This window comes from Sinocyclocheilus anshuiensis, unplaced genomic scaffold (genome assembly GCF_001515605.1).
Source record: "Sinocyclocheilus anshuiensis isolate Anshui unplaced genomic scaffold, SAMN03320099.WGS_v1.1 scaffold162, whole genome shotgun sequence".
Classification (NCBI taxonomy): Eukaryota; Metazoa; Chordata; class Actinopteri; order Cypriniformes; family Cyprinidae; genus Sinocyclocheilus; species Sinocyclocheilus anshuiensis.
Window position 1 is genome coordinate 617,219 of NW_015542351.1, and position 20,171 is coordinate 637,389.

General features: G+C 36.5%; 1 long non-coding RNA gene across 1 annotated transcript in view; it reads right to left on the reverse strand.

The window, feature by feature from the left end:
* LOC107691516 (uncharacterized) overlaps positions 1-20,171 on the reverse strand; it is a 65,086-nt gene extending 44,915 nt beyond the window's left edge. Inside the window, exon 1 of the long non-coding RNA XR_001634546.1 lies at positions 20,005-20,171. This is a non-coding gene — a long non-coding RNA (uncharacterized LOC107691516). The remainder of the gene's footprint in view (positions 1-20,004) is intronic.

The window sequence follows — 20,171 nt, forward strand, 5'->3', positions numbered from 1 at the left end:
CACAGGAGAAAGAAAATGGGACTGGATGTGCCCATGAATTAAATATTAATGACAACAAATCAAACATCCAAAGCTATTCTGCTGGTTAGCAAACCATCTAACTGTAAATAACTGCTTTCTAAAAAGACACTTAATGCATCATTTTATAATACTAAGGTGTAGGTTAAAAAAAAAACAAAAAACACTGCCTAGTAGACACTCTGTGCTATTGGTTGGTTGGTGCTATGAATTTGCATGTCACAGTACTTTGCCTATGGAGGTTCATCAAGTGACATGAATTTAGCACTGAAATGACTGGATTGTCCGGTGTGTTCTAATGCAACTTCTAAGCTGATGCGAGGCCACACCACAGTCAGCTTTCCTAAATGCTAGTTCTTTGGCGTCAGTTTGGTGTGTCCCCTACCCAAACAGGCCTAGATAATGTGACTGTAACTTTCTGTGTATGTTAAATGGACTACAATTGGGCCAAATGTTGTGCATTTACTTCTAAAGAGCTGAGGGGTGTAGGTAGGGTTAAGACTGTGTTTATTTCACAGGAATGTCAAAAAAATAAAATAGACTGACCAGCTTGACCACCTTTAGATGTTATGACCTTGATTTAACAGCAGGGCAGTCCAAAGGTAAAAAAAAAAAAACAGCAGAGACTGACAGTATCTCCAGTGCACATATGCTGAAGTTGAACACACTATGGCAGTTCTCTGAGTTCACAGCTGTGCTGCCCGCCTGAGCTGGGCCAAGCTGCCAGTGGTCAACAGCTGAAGCAGAGCAAGGCACCAAAACAGCTCTGTGACAGCCCACATTCCCATTCAAGTGCAACAGCCAAACACTTCTTTAAAGAGGCTGATGATGCATTCCCAGCCATCAACAGTAAAGCAGCTCTTTACAACGACTGACGCTGGGTTCTCAGCACTCACCACTGAGGTTTCTCTTTCACAGATCGTGCCGCCACACGGTCGGAGAAGCACATTCTCAAAGTTCTTTCACACATAAAAAGACCACTTGACCTCATAATCAAGCTAATTAAGCAAACATCTTTAAGTAGCAAAAGCGCATTGTGATTATAAAAGCAAAATATAATTTAGTTTTATAAAGTGTAATCTGGTAACTGCAAACGTTAAGATACAACATTTATGTAGGAATAAGCATATGGGTGCCAAGCTATTTATTTTATTTTTTTTTTTACAAAGTATTGTCTGCGGTCTGTGTGCCAACAACATTTTTCTAATGTAATTTCCATCTAAACAATCTGTCCATCACTGCTAACTCTGCACAACTGCTGTGTATCCATTGCTTTTTAGTTGCTGTAATCCTGCAAGCAGCTGCAAATGGCTAAAAAAGCCACATGATTTGAAGGTTTTGCCAGCTGCCTGCCATCTTTGAGTTAAACACACATCAAACGTTCTTCATTGAGAGGGAAAGAAAGAAAGAGATGGTGGGAGTAAGAAAAAGAAACAGAGAAGGCAAGAAAATTAGAAGAATAAACGAAAGCATGTGTGGGGACAGTCGAAGGCCTGCTTTACACCACATGCACAAGCAATAAGTAAAGCAGCATGACTGCAGTTGTGCTTTCACACTGGCACTGTTTCAGCTAGTAGCTTTTTGTTTGTGAACAAATCGCTCTAATTCACTAGGCTTTTCCCACTGAAGCCTCAGCCAGGTTCATACTGGTTTAATTTGGTTGGTAACAGCCTTGTAATGTCTTATTATTTTAATTTATTGATTAAAATGCAAGAATTTGACAAAAGATCACAAATACATTTAACAAGATTAGGAAAAAAAAAAAATGAGACTCACATTGATCATACAGAAATCAAATATGCAGAACAAAATATCCCAGAAATGTAGTTTTACTACATGAATCATGACCTCAAGAATAGGGCTGCAACAAACAATTATTTTGATAAGCGATTAGTCTAGTGATTATTAATACAATTAATTGACTAATCGTCGATTATTTCACTAATTAATCAGTAAGCTTTGATTGATTATTTAGCTTTTGCAATCTATACAAATTCATATAGAGCTGGTTTATAGCAGAAAATCAAGTTGTAATTCTAACTGAACGTGACACTATCGTTGTTTTTTTCTATGTTTAATACTGTAAATCCGCTTGCTTTAAAGCAGTCTACTGCATAATGTGTTATAAATAACCATGACGTGACTTTACTGGAGTGACGATTGCACAGCTTGTGCAAACTTACCCACATTGCTATGAACAGATGCTTTCTTAACTGCTGTTTTCTCACCAGTCATGTTTGTTTTGTGTTTATTTTGTTGAGAAGAAAGCATGCAGCACATATTTCCATATTCATCTAAATGCTGCTCTCAGCAGCATTGGGATGTTCGCTAACAGTAATACCCTGCTTTTGTACATCGAACTGCTTTTTACCCCCAAACCGAAAAATGTAAAGTACTTGCTGTGAGTTATATCGGGGCCTTTACACACGAGAGAATTTCTTGTTTGTAGTTTTGTTAAAACTTTCCCCATACTGGTTCGACTTCGTTTGCATATCTCATAAGCGTGTTTTCTATTGGATTGCATGCAGTAGGGCTGAATTACAGTCTTGCGTCTACAGTGCCAAACTGGTCAAATTGCATCATTACAGGCTGTTACATTAGGTCATGAGATCAAACAACTATTTGACAGCAAAAATATTTGTCGACAAATTTTTCATTGTTGACATTGTCGATAATGTTGAGTAATGGTTTTGGCTCTACTCAAACGAACAAGAATCTCATGACTGACTGAATGAGACAGCATGTCATTTGTTAAAGGGGTCATGAAATGCTTTTTTTTTTTGTTATTATTTATTTATTTTATGTTCCCTGAAATGTAATTATAATATTACTAAAGTTTTTTGGTTGAAAAACATTCAAAATTGAGTAATTTATGACCGTTTTCCACCGTTTCTCATCCTCTGACTGAAACAGTCGGTTTTGGGGTGTTTTTCCTTTAAGAGGTCAGTGTAACCGCCCACTTTTATGATTGGCTAACATCCATTACCGTCATTACAGTTTTAAAAATAGTTTTTACATGAAATACGTTACTTACAATTTGCGGCATCATTGTTGGGTCCAGAACAGTTGGCACGGCCTGATCTTTGAGCAAAATTATTTTGGCAAAGCTAGAATCATACTGCGATTTGTTCTCAAAACAGTCAATGGTGAAATATACTGAAAACATGCGCAAATTAGCACTGACGTGACTAGGACGTTCACTAAAGATAAACTGAATCCATTTTTCTATGACGTCGGGATCCTTCGGCAGTGTATACAAACGTTGTTTTTCCACAGCCAGGAATGGCACATCGTCTGCTTGGCATCGCAATCTTATTGTAAACAACTACTTCTTCAGACCCACTCGCTGCACATTGACTGAACACCTGTGTCAACGATGCGATGATGAAAAAAATAGGCGTAGTTGTCTTGCTCTGGAGGCGGTCATATGCAAACGACTGCTCCCCCGTAACATCACTTTGTCCCTTTGATCCAAACGAGCCATTTTCTGAGGGTTATTACATAAATGCTTTTTATTGATGATGAGGACATTTTAAGTTATGAAACTTGCAGGATGTATTAAGCATACAAAGACCTCTTCTATGTCAAAAGATCAAGGGAAATTTTGTTTCTCATGTCATGACTCATTTAAGATTAGCATGTCCCAGCAGTTGAGAAAAAAAAAAACATATCTGCTTTATTAAAGCTTAAACACACCTTCTGAAGTCTCATAGAAGATTTGTACACAAAAATTTGAATAAAGAATAATAAGACGCATTCCGATTGACTCTGTGTTAGGTTGAGTGAATAATTCAATGACTCACCATTCATGACACATTAAAATACATTCACTTGTCTCACTTGATACCTGTTGGCATTACTATATTTCTTACACAAAGTCTCACTAAATGAATAAGTCAAACATTTGAACAAATCTTTTTACACTGTAAAAAAAGGTGAAGTTGAAAATAAAACAAAAATTCACGTACGTTAATACTAAGTTTTTCTTATTCATTAATTCAATGTTACTTGCCATTTCTTTGTAACTGTGAAATTTCCAAACAATTTCTGAGTGAAAAATTGTTTCTACACTTAATGCATTCAAATGATTCAAAATCCCTACCACTTGTCGCTGCTGAGTAACAGACTGCTGCTCTATAAAAGGGGGAACAAATTAATTCTGGGTTAGTACATTATGCATTTCAGTCACAAATTATAAAATGATAATCAGGAGTTAATTACTGCTTGAACTTGACTTGATTGCCATTAAAAATCAAATTTATATGAAGGAGACCACTTTCAGATTCACAGTTGGCCAGCAATTGCATCTGCAGTTGTGTCGCTGCGCAAAGTATGTTTCTGACCTAAGTGTATAAGGGAGACAGGATGTTAGAGGGCACTTTAGGTCCTGATAGTCTTCTTTAAAAGACACTGACACAAAGTCAATGCTAAGAACAGGAAATCAGGTTATACAGCGAAACACTCACTCAGTCCATACACCTCAGACAAGCATACGTGAACAGAGAAAAAAAAAAAGGTACAGAAAGCTTAGTCACAGCTTTGAGTTGGGCCGCCACACAGGGAGAAATAGATTTGGTTGTGGTTCCTGGCACAATGAGGTCTTTCACATGCTGCCCTGAGGGTGGTCCACTTTGGCCGATCCTATCAAGCGGCCCTCCACTGTGAGATATCTCCCCAGTCACCATGACAACAACCTTCCAAACACAGAGCACTCACACAGGTGCGTCAAGCCACGCAGGTGCTCTTGGTCGAAGAATAGAGAGGGGTCATGGGAAAGGATGGAGAAAGTGTGTCTAAAGAGAGAGGTATAGAGTGAAAGGCTGGTAAGCAAGCACAGAATAAGGAATACTCTACTAATCTGTATAAATCTACTCACTGCCTTCTGATATCTTTGGCCTCGCATGGGAGCCAATGACTTAACATTTATGTAAAGGTCAGAACTATATTATGTGCATTATTCACATATGCATGCACACACACACAAACAAACTCATTCTAAAACAGGAAGTGTAATTTATCTATGCGCAACAACAAAAGCATGTGGTTAAAAAAAACACTTCTTATTTTGCTCTTTGCATCTCTTTAACATCTCAAAATGGGGGAATATTCATAAATAATTTCAAATTGAGGGACAGCAAATGGGTGTCTGGGAGTCGGCAGATAATTTGAGAGAAACAAATTTAATAGTATGTTATTATTATTTATATATTATACATTTATTTATATAAATATGCTAAAATGTTATTATTTATATAATATAAAATATAATTTTATAAAATTAAGATATTAAAGTTCAACAATCTTTTTTAGCACATTTACCAAATTTGGTATTTTTGTTTCATTCTGCTTTTTTAATCAGAAACAATGTGATAAATCACAAACTTATTTTACACTATTAACAACACTAGTTTCTAAGGGTGTGTTCACACTTGTCACATTTGGTTCGATTAAAACAAACTCTGTTACAGCGGGTCATTTGAGTAATTGTGAACGCTGCCATCCGAACTCTGGTGCGCACCAAACGAAATCTGGTGCGGTTCAAATGAAATATGAACGCACCACGGACCAATACTTCTAAACGAACCAAAAACAGGAAGTAATGACAAGATGTGACGCTACGCAACATGATTTGACGACGCGGAATGAGCGGTGTATCCAAAACAAGATGAGCAGTGGGCAAATGTGGAGCAACGAGGAGGTAAAGCGCTTTTTATGAGCTCTTCGTGAGTTCGCAGGTGGTCCAGGACCAGGACCAGGACCAAATGTATAATTTTCTTTTTTGGTCCGGACCAAACAAACCCAAGAGAACCAAAGTGTGAACGCACCCTAAATGTAGTGCTGGGTGATATTTATTTTCATCTTACCTCCATATAATGTATATTAATGTAGTATTTAAAAGAGCAGCACCGCTTTGTTTACAGTGGTAACCCAGGAAACACTGTATCATTGTTCATAAGTGCCACCTGCTGTCAGAGAGTGAATCTGCGTCTCATTCAGCCCGTCTGCTGTTTTTGTTTCATTCAGAAATGTTTTATGTAGCATAATATCACAAAGATAACGTCAGACCATTATTTTTGCTTTAGATTTTGAAATTATACAATCTAATTTACATCAAAAACTGCTCATGCTAGCATGTTTGTTTGGACCGTGATTAAAATGCAGTCGTTCTGCAACTGTTTCATGCGTTCTGATTAATATAAGGCACAGTCGCCCAAATCCTTAAAAAAAATAAAATAAATAAATACAATACAGATTTTTGGTCAAACCGCCCAGCACTACTAAACAGTCAAACATCAAAACTTTTAAAAATTGTTTAAATATCTTACTTTACTCTATCAGCGGGTGGAAAAAAAGATACACTGTTCACATACAAAGTAAATATTCTCCAGATATATTTTAATAATTTGTATTGGCTTCACAACAGTAACAATATAAATGTCACACAATACTGTATAAATATCACATTTTCACACACTGTATAAATAAGCTTGTATACATGAAAATATACAGATGTCTGTATATTTTAGGAATTTAATCCTTTGCAAGGAGAACATCATTTCTGGGGATCCTTAGGCAGACAGAAATTACATTAAATGGAGAAGAAATGTTTCCCAATAACTCTCCACTAGAGTTTATTCCAACAGTGTCTCGAACCAAGCTCAGATTTGCCCACAAATACACATTATCTGAAACCAAGAGGTTCACTATCAACTTAAACATTTCTCAAACTTTCAATAGCAAATTGTCAAAGTTATCATTTTCAGCTCAATACATAACCTAATTTGTATCCATTTAATTCCTCCCAAGGAATTTTAGGAAAAACATCTGAGACAAGGTTAATACTTAACGCGAGTAATCCATTAAGTCTCTTAGGCTATGGAAGCACAACATCTGAGGAATACAAATTTCTCCTGGGCTCAGTTTCTACCATGTTTGTTGATGTCTCCTTTTACCACCACGACATCTTATGAAACAAGACCTTTTTGAGAGGTTGAAATGAAGAAAGCAGAGTGCTTTTAAGTCCGATTATTTTACGACCTGTCACAGGAAAAGAACCAGATATAAACGTAAGCCTCGCTTACCATCAAACCCATGAGCGTGGGGTAGATGAAACCGGTAGCACGCTGAGAAGTCTGCATGTGCTAAAGTGAGAGGAGGTGGGTGTGCTTCTTTCCTTGCATGTGTGAGGTGGGCAGAAGGCTGTGTATTTTTGTTTAAAGTCGATGCCCAAGAAAAACATCAAGGCATCATTACTCGTGCGGACCCTTGTGGAAGGAGCAACCTCGCCGCTTGAGCACTGCCTTATGGATAACATTCGTCTGAGGGAAAAAGGGAGATACAGAGTGCGACGAAATGAAAATAAAAGCTGCGTATCAATAATCATGTTTGACAACAGCAACTGACTGGAACCGAAATATTTCAGAGAGGAACGCAACTGTGCGAGATGCAGCAGTTCACGGGTGTGTTTCGTCAAAGGCGGCCACTGTTACTGCTGCCAAAAGCTGCATTCCACCCCCAGACTGGACGGCTTTAGGATCTGCACGCAGGCAGGAAGGGGGTACAGTGACTTTCATCATACGTCACTGACGGCCTGTTTTAATACAGTCAGAATTAATGAGGATCATGTCCACCTAGCACATACATCAAACATCTAGTCCATACATCAAACCCCTGGCTAGGAAAATAAACGCTGACTTATCATACAACGGCTCCGGTGCTTTCTAGTTCCAACCCAGAAAGCTGCTCCATTATGGGGTCATTTTGAACTTTATGAAAGTATTAAACAACTGCAGTGTATTCTAATTGTTGAATGACTAAAAGCTGAAAGTCTTTAGGCCAGAATAGCATTTTGTAGGGTGTGCCTCCACATGACACTTTATTTGCTGAATTCCAATGCTGCAAGTGTGAAAGCTTGTTCGGTTGTTTCTGCCCAGTCAGTCTGATGGCAGAAGATGACGTGCATGCTAGGAATCAGCCAGAGGATTAGACCACACTTTCAACTATGCTGGCCTCTCTCTTTGAATATTATGTGGAGTAGCTATGTACGGTGTGATTTAGAAAAGATCACTAACTTGACTAAACATCATCATAATATATATATGTGATGATAATTTGTTAAAACATGTGCGTGTCTCAGTGTGTGTTTGTATTTCTAACTTACAGGGACAACATAGCACTCAGATGTGACACAATATACATCAAATAACAGATCCAGAGAGAGAGATTTTCCACAGTCTAGTCCTTTTGTCAGCTCTGATCTTGATCGCAGTTGTGGTTTTCAATCCAGGTCCTGTGGACCCAAAGCACTGGACATGTTGTATGTCTTCTTTATTTAACACACCTGATTCCAATAACCTTATTAGCAGAGATCTCCATAAACTGGACTGAGTGTGTCAGATAACAGACATACAGAATGTGCAGAGCTGAGAGTCTCAAGAACCAGGACCGAAAACCACCGGTACAGACAATACTATGTCAACATACGACATCAAAATGACTAATGGCCTAGCACCACATTATTTTTCATAGATCAAGTCACACGACTAAGCTGGACTTGTTCAGATTGAGTAAGACGCAGTTTGATCTCTAAACAGTTGCCTAGAGCGGCAAAATAAACTTTGTGTACAAAACTGTTGAAGGTACAGCACAGTGATTCTAAGACTCAATGTGTGGCCAAGTTCCTTGAGGTCACAAACCTCATCAATGCTAAAGAAAACGTTGTTTTAAGCAGAGCTGGGTTTGTCCCCCTTAGCTAGTAAGCAATAAGCTATGACTGCACTTACTTCAGAGCACATGGGCCGTTAGTTGGCCATTACACACCGTGCTGAAAAGCCAACAGTGATGCATTAGTTGCTAATAATAACAGAAGCACAGTGCACCACTCTAACACCCTTGATTGGTACCTTTTATAAAAGTACAAGTCTGCCACATGAATTTAGACACTTAATGAGACAGGATTCTCTTTGGCCCACCACAGCTAGAAAGGGATTAATTAAAAAAAGACAAGTCAAAAGGGTAAATGGCGCCAACACTCTTCAGATCCTAAGAGAAGTCGTTGGAACTGCAGCATTAGGAATACAAATGTTAAAGCCAACTGAAGAACAACTCCATCCAATACTGCCAGCTCAGACTCCATGAGAAGTTTTAAAACCAATTAGTGAATATTGATGAAGCAACTGAAGGTATTAGGTGCCACACATGAATTAAAGACTAAGAGTTTAAGACCATTATTTCCAAAGTAAAAGGCTCCACTGACAGACCACTACAAGCGTTGGACTTCACAAAAGACAGCTTTAGCACATATTTTTACACATACAAATTCTTAATCACTTTGCATGAGTAGAGAGTAGCTAAGTCAACATTCACACTGCAGTTGAATGTGGCCCATATCTTTTTTCCCCTCCCCTCACGTGACACTGAATGTCATATTAAATCATGTGATGGAATCTGTTGATTATGATGGCTTCATATAGTTTTGAACATCTTTTACAACTTTTTCAAAAAAATGTAGTTATTGATTAAAAAGATTTGCCTTATACCTTGTATACATTTGAGAGCACACATCTTTATTATTTACAAGTAGTTATACATTTATTTATTTTTACAAAAAAACATATATACAAATATATCATGAATTCAAGTTTTTCTTTAATATATTTTTACTATTTTTATATTTCTGCTATATTTTTTTCAGAGGTTGCATCACATGACATTTAACATGAACTAGCCTTGCCATTAAAAAAAAAAAATAAAGAAACACAAAGGGAGGCCAGTACATTAGGCTCAAACACAACATGATGCACAGACGTATTGTGACCCTTTTGTCAAAATGGAGCTCTTTCAGTAATGTATTCTTCCTTATGAGGAGGTAACTGCATTGTAGGATGTTTTCTTTTCTGCGCATTAAAAAAAAAAAATAATAATTATATATATATATATATATATATAAAAATTATTGGTTTTATTCCTGCATGTTGGTTGCATGACACGATAAATTTTAATTTGGAGGACAAATAATAATAATAATACTTATTATTATTATTATTATTAATTATAATTATTTATTGATTATAATTATTAAGTTTTATGGGCTTGGAACAACATGAGGGTGAGTAAAATATGACAATTTTCATTTTTGCGTGAACTATCCCAGTAAAGCTTTCTTTTTAAGAATTACATCCATTTATTTATTTATTTTTTGCATTATATCATTAGTGATGTTGTTCATATATTACAACATGCTCATCATAGAATATGTGTATTACAGTCATTGTATGGATAAATTGGTCATTTTGGCTAGCTTTGTGAACATAGACATATACTGCATACATAGGGTGTTTGGTACATGAGCATGCATGGGCCACACCGCAGTAGTCATGACATAGCTTAAGTATGCATGACATAGCTTAACTTTCACTAACCCTAACCGAATGAGTAATAAGTCTCGGATATATGGTTCTTAATGGCCAGAGTATCTCAGAGACTTTGCATGTCATGACCGGGACGTTTCCAACAAACCAGGTAATGGCTATAACTCACACTAATGCGCTGACCCCATTTAACTTTCCTTAGTGCAAAGAAATAATGCACATTCGGTTCTAAGCTGCCTCGAACACCAGCCGACTAGATGAGGTCAGGAAAGAGTATCAAACAATCCACACGCTCACTAGTGGTGTGACCTCCTGTGGATTGTGAACTGTCAGTACTCAGAAACACCCTCCGCCTACTTGATCTAATGAATCTGCTATAATTCACAGGCATATTGGCAGATGTTCCAAAGGTCTGCCACTCTCTCATTTGTGACGCCCACCTCAAAGCTCTCGTTTCAGATCTTACTCTCATAATCAGCCTCAGAGTGCTGAGTCTTCTCATCTTTTCCAAACCACCGCTCATCTAACTAAAATCTTCTCATGGGAAAATGTCTCTCACCTTCCAGTTCAGGCGGCTCAGTTCCTTGTCAATACTGTACTCAGAGATGATTACTGTAAACTGTGAGTTTGGATTGTAGTGAAGACTTTTAGTCTCTCTCCACCATGTGAAAGGCTCTCTGTGACTGGGTCTCCTTTAGTCCCAGAGCATTATTCAATCTTCTCTGAACCATGTGGAACTGCTTAAACACACACACACACAGTGAGTGAAGCCAATCTCCAACTGTCACAGGACATTGACCTTCATTCTCAAGTGCAATATACAGTGATAGCTTTTACAGATGTGCTCTCTACTAACAAAACCTAAAGAAAGTTTTAGGAAGTCTTTTCCTTTCTGTTTATCTCTAATTCACACCCTCTCACATCTCATATTTTAGATTCAATCGTCCATAACTAGCCCTGCAATGCATGCATTTTGCAAAGAAAAAAAAAACCTCTACAAAATATGATATACCATATTCAATTAGTAAATAAATAAATACACATAAAATTTAAAGCAAAAAATAAATATCTAAATATCTCTGCATCCTGCAAGTGTTTTTGAGCGGTGACATTAATAGCAGCAGACAGGGAAAAATAGTCAACATAATTCCAAACTCAATTTCAGTGTTATTTTAGTATTATTTGTATACTGTTATATTATTTATTAATATTATATATTAGCTTTCATCATATTTTCAATTTTTATTTTACTTTTAGTTTGTTTTAATTTTAGTTTTATTAAGTTTGTTTATTTTCGAATTTTCTATTTAGCTTTATTGTATTTCAGCTTTAGTTTTAGTTATTTTAGCACTTCAACTTAATTCAGTTAATTTCATATTTTACTTCAGCTTATTTTAATAGTGTATAACAGTTGACTAAGACCATAAAAAGCCCAAAAAGTTAACATAAATTCAGTTAATTACTTCAGCTTATTTTAATAGTGTATAACAGTTGACTAAGACCATAAAAAGCCCAAAAAGCCCAAAAAGAGAGACCACTTTGGGGGTTCATATCAACACATGCTTGCTTCTCTTCTCTGTCTTCATCACTTCCTCTGGGGCCTACTCTGGTGTTTCCATGGTGACTGGCTTTGAGTGACGTCTCTTCTAACATCCTGGCATCACCAAGTGCCACCTGTTTACAAGAAACACAAAGGGAGGCCAGTACATTAGGCTCAAACACAACATGATGCACAGACGTATTGTGACCCTTTTGTCAAAATGGAGCTCTTTCAGTAATGTATTCTTCCTTATGAGGAGGTAACTGCATTGTAGGATGTTTTCTTTTCTGCGCATTAAAAAAAAAAAATAATAATTATATATATATATATATATATATAAAAATTATTGGTTTTATTCCTGCATGTTGGTTGCATGACACGATAAATTTTAATTTGGAGGACAAATAATAATAATAATACTTATTATTATTATTATTATTAATTATAATTATTTATTGATTATAATTATTAAGTTTTATGGGCTTGGAACAACATGAGGGTGAGTAAAATATGACAATTTTCATTTTTGCGTGAACTATCCCAGTAAAGCTTTCTTTTTAAGAATTACATCCATTTATTTATTTATTTTTTGCATTATATCATTAGTGATGTTGTTCATATATTACAACATGCTCATCATAGAATATGTGTATTACAGTCATTGTATGGATAAATTGGTCATTTTGGCTAGCTTTGTGAACATAGACATATACTGCATACATAGGGTGTTTGGTACATGAGCATGCATGGGCCACACCGCAGTAGTCATGACATAGCTTAAGTATGCATGACATAGCTTAACTTTCACTAACCCTAACCGAATGAGTAATAAGTCTCGGATATATGGTTCTTAATGGCCAGAGTATCTCAGAGACTTTGCATGTCATGACCGGGACGTTTCCAACAAACCAGGTAATGGCTATAACTCACACTAATGCGCTGACCCCATTTAACTTTCCTTAGTGCAAAGAAATAATGCACATTCGGTTCTAAGCTGCCTCGAACACCAGCCGACTAGATGAGGTCAGGAAAGAGTATCAAACAATCCACACGCTCACTAGTGGTGTGACCTCCTGTGGATTGTGAACTGTCAGTACTCAGAAACACCCTCCGCCTACTTGATCTAATGAATCTGCTATAATTCACAGGCATATTGGCAGATGTTCCAAAGGTCTGCCACTCTCTCATTTGTGACGCCCACCTCAAAGCTCTCGTTTCAGATCTTACTCTCATAATCAGCCTCAGAGTGCTGAGTCTTCTCATCTTTTCCAAACCACCGCTCATCTAACTAAAATCTTCTCATGGGAAAATGTCTCTCACCTTCCAGTTCAGGCGGCTCAGTTCCTTGTCAATACTGTACTCAGAGATGATTACTGTAAACTGTGAGTTTGGATTGTAGTGAAGACTTTTAGTCTCTCTCCACCATGTGAAAGGCTCTCTGTGACTGGGTCTCCTTTAGTCCCAGAGCATTATTCAATCTTCTCTGAACCATGTGGAACTGCTTAAACACACACACACACAGTGAGTGAAGCCAATCTCCAACTGTCACAGGACATTGACCTTCATTCTCAAGTGCAATATACAGTGATAGCTTTTACAGATGTGCTCTCTACTAACAAAACCTAAAGAAAGTTTTAGGAAGTCTTTTCCTTTCTGTTTATCTCTAATTCACACCCTCTCACATCTCATATTTTAGATTCAATCGTCCATAACTAGCCCTGCAATGCATGCATTTTGCAAAGAAAAAAAAAACCTCTACAAAATATGATATACCATATTCAATTAGTAAATAAATAAATACACATAAAATTTAAAGCAAAAAATAAATATCTAAATATCTCTGCATCCTGCAAGTGTTTTTGAGCGGTGACATTAATAGCAGCAGACAGGGAAAAATAGTCAACATAATTCCAAACTCAATTTCAGTGTTATTTTAGTATTATTTGTATACTGTTATATTATTTATTAATATTATATATTAGCTTTCATCATATTTTCAATTTTTATTTTACTTTTAGTTTGTTTTAATTTTAGTTTTATTAAGTTTGTTTATTTTCGAATTTTCTATTTAGCTTTATTGTATTTCAGCTTTAGTTTTAGTTATTTTAGCACTTCAACTTAATTCAGTTAATTTCATATTTTACTTCAGCTTATTTTAATAGTGTATAACAGTTAACTAAGACCATAAAAAGCCCAAAAAGTTAACATAAAACCAAAAAAAAACGTTTGTTACTTGAAATAAAATTAACTTCAGCTTAAATAAAATAAAATAGAATACAACAGTAAAATATATGTAAAAACTTTTCCCATTGACTGTATCTTGCTAAACTAAAACAGAAAAAAAATATATATAATAATAATAATACATGAAAACCATATGGATTTAGTGAAAAAATAATACATAAAAAATACTAAATTAATAAAACATTAAATTAAAACGAAAACAGAATATATATATATATATATTTTTTTTTTTTTTTTTTTTTTTTTTTTTTTTTTTTTTTTTTTTTTTTTTTTTTTTTTTTTTTTTTTAATAAAAACTAATTTAAAAATATTATTTTATAAAAAGAAAACTATAATAGTACCTCTCGTTGATATCATTTGAAAGTTTAAAACCTCAGAATTCATCCTGTGAAAACGGAACAACGGCTCTGTGTAGTTAATGCTGCTCAATGTGAAAGCACGCAGGTGATGGAGATTTACCGCTGATTACAGAACCGGCTTTCTGACAAGATGCGCGTTAAATATCGCATGCGATTCATCGTGCAGCCCTAGTTTGGATAGTGCACTTTCACGTCTATGTTAAAAAATGGGGGGTGGCACTTAAGGGGTTAAGAGCCCTCTAAAAATAACTAATAAAACATTGCTTGTAATCAAATACTTACAAAAAGTATAGAGATTAACATACAAACATGCATACATACATAAACAGTACACCTACAACTAAAGTTTTGTAGAGCACAAAATTTGTATAGACATCAAATACAGCAGTTCAAGCTGAATTAATTGCTGAAAATTGCAAAGGAGAAGAAAAATAGTAAGTCTCGCAAGCCACTAAATGGCCCAAGTGCCAAACCATAGAAATGTATCTCATTCAGCTCAAATTACATTTTCCACAGGAGTCGACCAATAAGGAACAGGGAATAACAGAGGAACACGTTCAAGAAAACAGAAATAATATGTAGGTGTCAGGGTGTGAGTGAGGAGCAGCAATGGAAAACAGGCAAGAGGAGGAGAGGAGGCTATGCTCGGTGGAACAAGGAAGCTTGGATGTCCTGTGCCAATCTGAACCATAAAGGGATTTTCTGATGAGAAAGCAGGAGAGAGGATGGGAAGAGAGAGAAGAGGAGACTTCACAGTACAGTACAGAAACATCTGTGTTGCATTTGCATTGAGCTGTGAATAAAGCACCAGGTTCATGTGCTCCTTATGTGCAATTCGCAACCAAGTCACTGCTGTTCCCAGCCCTTCTTTCTTTCTTTTTCTCCCTAGTTAAGCCTGCATGATAAACATAAACATTTAATATACCAATACACTCACAAAACCCTGTCAACTCCATTGAAAAAACCCATTGGAGAACCAGATGTGCCCTCAAAATGCACAAAAGTGTGAGGAACTTAGGGCAGCCCCACTTCAAAACAACAGACAACAAACTCTTGCAGAACAAAGCATCGACGAGCATTCGTGACGCAAAGCTACCCTTCTGCGTATGTGCGCTTTCAAACCGCACTCAAACATGACACAAACATATACCAGTTGCTCCCAGTCATAAACCGACAGCTTGTCACAAGAGAGCGCAGGAGAACTTCAGAAGTGCTACGGCTGGGCAGAGCCTGTGGAGCCCAGCCTGTGCATCCCTTCGGTTTAGCACCGTCAGCAAATCCACACTGTTTCAGGACAGTAAAACATCAGGTTTTCTTGGCTGCGTGGAGAGAGATAGACGGGGAGAAAGTAAATCAAAGCATATGCTGACAGAAACTCACTCTAATTTCAAAGGCCTCCACCAAGATCTTGACAAGGCCCTAAGATACCAAACTATTAAAAACATACGGGGGTGCCAAAACAACTGCTGTGATGCTGCGAAGAAAATTAATGCTGCGGATGATGCCTGATGTCACGGCGCAGCCGGAGTGCTTTTACTTCAGAAATCCTCTGAAATCTGAAATTAATTTCTGAAATAAAGACCCTTGTGCTGAACAGATGCATAACTACACTGGAAACCGTTGGGGGGCGATGCCGTTAGGAAGCGTTGGTTCATCTCCCTCATCCTAAAGTACGTCTGCGTGCTAGAAGGTGTGTATTTACCTTTCCACCAAGGAGACAGAAGTGGGCTCATAAGTTCAAGACAACAGAGTTGCCAACAGCCGCATTCGCTTCTCTACCACTACCTCTCACACACTATGATTTATGAGTAGTAATTACTTCACTGCCGGTGACATCATCTCACCACGCTTCCCGCACAAAAGTGACTAATTAGCTGTGCTGTCTTCTGATGCCTGCAATGTCTTTTTTCTCCTATTTTTTTATTTTATTTTTTGTTATGGAAGACAAGGCATGTCAAAACAAGACATTTCAACATCCCAAGGCAAGGCAACACAGCTATCTCTGTAGCAAATTTTCTAAGCAGACATATATTAATACAGCATGTCTGTTGCTCTCTCACACACGCACACACGCACACGCACACACACACACACACACACACACACACAGCACTAAACCCTGGCAGACGGCTTTAAACAGTTTGCACAAAGAACAAATGCAGTGCATGATAGGGAAAAAATTGTATTTGGACACTTTGGCTGCATGCATCTGAAATCACATACTCTCTGAGTGGGTACTTTTTTTACTTTGCAACTGCTAAATAAGATCTATATGAATGTAGTAAAAATGTACAAAAGCTGTCACTGGGGTGGTACATTTTCAAAAGGTAGCCTACACCTTTATACCCCTAAAAGGTGTATGGGTACCTTAAAGGTACATATTATTAACTAAAGTGTACATATTAGTACATAAATGGTACATATAAGTACTTTTTGAAAAAGTTCCACCAGTGTGACAGCTTTTGTACCTTTTGTACTACAGTGTTTACTGGAAGAGCACTTCAGTAGTAGTAGGTCATTAAGGTACTTTTTGTCAATTGTTTTATTAATACTGTAAATTTGAACATACAATACTTCTCATGTAATGTTTTTCACCTACTATATAGTATGGAAGTATGATTACTCAAATTTGTGGTTGTCAAATGTTATAAACTACACCTGTGCTAGGACACCTAACAGATTCATGCATCCATTAAAAATCAACTGGTGAAAATTAATCGCAAGGAAGTCCAAGAAAAGTAAAGTTAGTTCCGAGAAAAGCTTTTAACTGACTTTTATTTCTCTTTTCTTGCTCTCAGGGTTATCCGGTTACTGCAGCTCTCTTTGCATTGCACATTACCGTTTTCTTATTAAACAGAACATGTTGTTTTCATTGTGTCTCATCCTTAGGCCTCAGTGTCATCAATATTAAAATAGCTATCTATTGTATACTTCATGGGTAAAGGAACAAAGACGACAACAATTTCCTTCTGTAATACTGAACAAGTGTGACCTATGGCTTTTATTACTATAGAAAGTACCAAGAACACCTGTAATCAGTATCATCACATAATGTACTGTAAAACCAGTGACCTCAACATGATTTTTTTTTTATGATCCTGATCCTCGTGGCAAGGCAACACAGCTATCTCTGTAGCAACTTTTCTAAGCAGACATATATTAATACAGCATGTCTGTTGCTCTCTCACACACGCACACACGCACACGCACACGCACACACACACACACACACACACACACACAGCACTAAACCCTGGCAGACGGCTTTAAACAGTTTGCACAAAGAACAAATGCAGTGCATGATAGGGAAAAAATTGTATTTGGACACTTTGGCTGCATGCATCTGAAATCACATACTCTCTGAGTGGGTACTTTTTTTACTTTGCAACTGCTAAATAAGATCTATATGAATGTAGTAAAAATGTACAAAAGCTGTCACTGGGGTGGTACATTTTCAAAAGGTAGCCTACACCTTTATACCCCTAAAAGGTGTATGGGTACCTTAAAGGTACATATTATTAACTAAAGTGTACATATTAGTACATAAATGGTACATATAAGTACTTTTTGAAAAAGTTCCACCAGTGTGACAGCTTTTGTACCTTTTGTACTACAGTGTTTACTGGAAGAGCACTTCAGTAGTAGTAGGTCATTAAGGTACTTTTTGTCAATTGTTTTATTAATACTGTAAATTTGAACATACAATACTTCTCATGTAATGTTTTTCACCTACTATATAGTATGGAAGTATGATTACTCAAATTTGTGGTTGTCAAATGTTATAAACTACACCTGTGCTAGGACACCTAACAGATTCATGCATCCATTAAAAATCAACTGGTGAAAATTAATCGCAAGGAAGTCCAAGAAAAGTAAAGTTAGTTCCGAGAAAAGCTTTTAACTGACTTTTATTTCTCTTTTCTTGCTCTCAGGGTTATCCGGTTACTGCAGCTCTCTTTGCATTGCACATTACCGTTTTCTTATTAAACAGAACATGTTGTTTTCATTGTGTCTCATCCTTAGGCCTCAGTGTCATCAATATTAAAATAGCTATCTATTGTATACTTCATGGGTAAAGGAACAAAGACGACAACAATTTCCTTCTGTAATACTGAACAAGTGTGACCTATGGCTTTTATTACTATAGAAAGTACCAAGAACACCTGTAATCAGTATCATCACATAATGTACTGTAAAACCAGTGACCTCAACATGATTTTTTTTTTATGATCCTGATCCTCGTGTTTAAAAAGTCTTGACAATAAAAAGATGCTCCCCTATTGAAGGGATTGCAGAAGGAATAAAAAAAATTAAACATCCAAAAATAGTTTCTGTAGCACTTTATTTTACAGTACGTGTACTTCCCTGGTACATACATGGTACATATCTTGTACCTACAAGCAAATGAGTGGTAACACAAGGTACTTACCTGAAGTGTATGTACATGGTAACAAATAAGAAACACGGCTGTACTTAACAGTCATACATGCATGGTAATTAGTTTGTACATACAGACAAGTGTGGGTAATAACGGTCACTTACAGGTAGTGCCCATACATGGTAACTAGATACTTTACTGTACTTACTAATGTATATACATGGTAAATACGTAGTACTTACTAATTGCATGTACGACTGTTAAGTACAGCCGTATTTCTTATTTGTTACCATGTACATACACTTCAGGTAAGTACCTTGTGTTACCACTCATTTGCTTGTAGGTACAAGATATTTGCCATGTATGTACCAGGGAAGTACACATACTGTAAAATAAAGTGTTACCATAGTTTCTCTTACAGTTGAGCAGTTTATGAAGCAATAAAAGATTTGCTCTGCATTTAAACTTTAATGTGCACCTTCTGTAACTCATTTTGTGATAATTTATATTTAAATGGATCGTTTTCACCTTTCTGTTTAATATTATTTTTTCCCCTGATTAAAAGTATGTGTCCAAATAATAACGTTTAAGCATTTTATTTAAAAAATAAATAAATCGAAAAATATATTGCCTTTGTTATTTTAATTATTGTGACAAGTTAAATGGATGAAATCATAGATGTCAAAATATACTCATGAAAAGAAACATTAAAAAAAATCAGAATTGCTACACAAAATTACTGAAAAACAACTAAGTTACCTGTTGCTAACCTAATTCTTGTCAAAAACTTATATTAATAACCTGTTTTCTAATTAAAAAAAAAAAATCTAATTAATATGATTGTACAGTTTAAGACAGAAGGGCCAAAATGTACGTGAGTTCAAATTTTGTTGATTATTCTTCGTGGTGAGTAAATAAAAGTCCCAAACAGGCCAGGTTTACTGTGTTCTCGTTCCATTGTCGCGTGGCCAAGTGAAGTTTGTGAGCAGGCAGTTGATAGCATGGTGAACAAAGGAATACTCCACTCCCCCTTTGTGCTCAACTGTGAGAGCAGACGCACCAAAACTCCCGCTACAATATTCCAAAATCATTTACCTATGTCAGGAAGTTATCCACGAAGAGTTTTATCTAAAACACGTGAAAGTCCATTGAAGAGTGATCCAGTTTTGTCGTTATAATCCAAAAGCGCAAAACTTTCTTTCAGCGTTCGGATGTTTGGCTTGTATTTATGATAGTGCATTGTCTGCACGTGCTAGACAGCT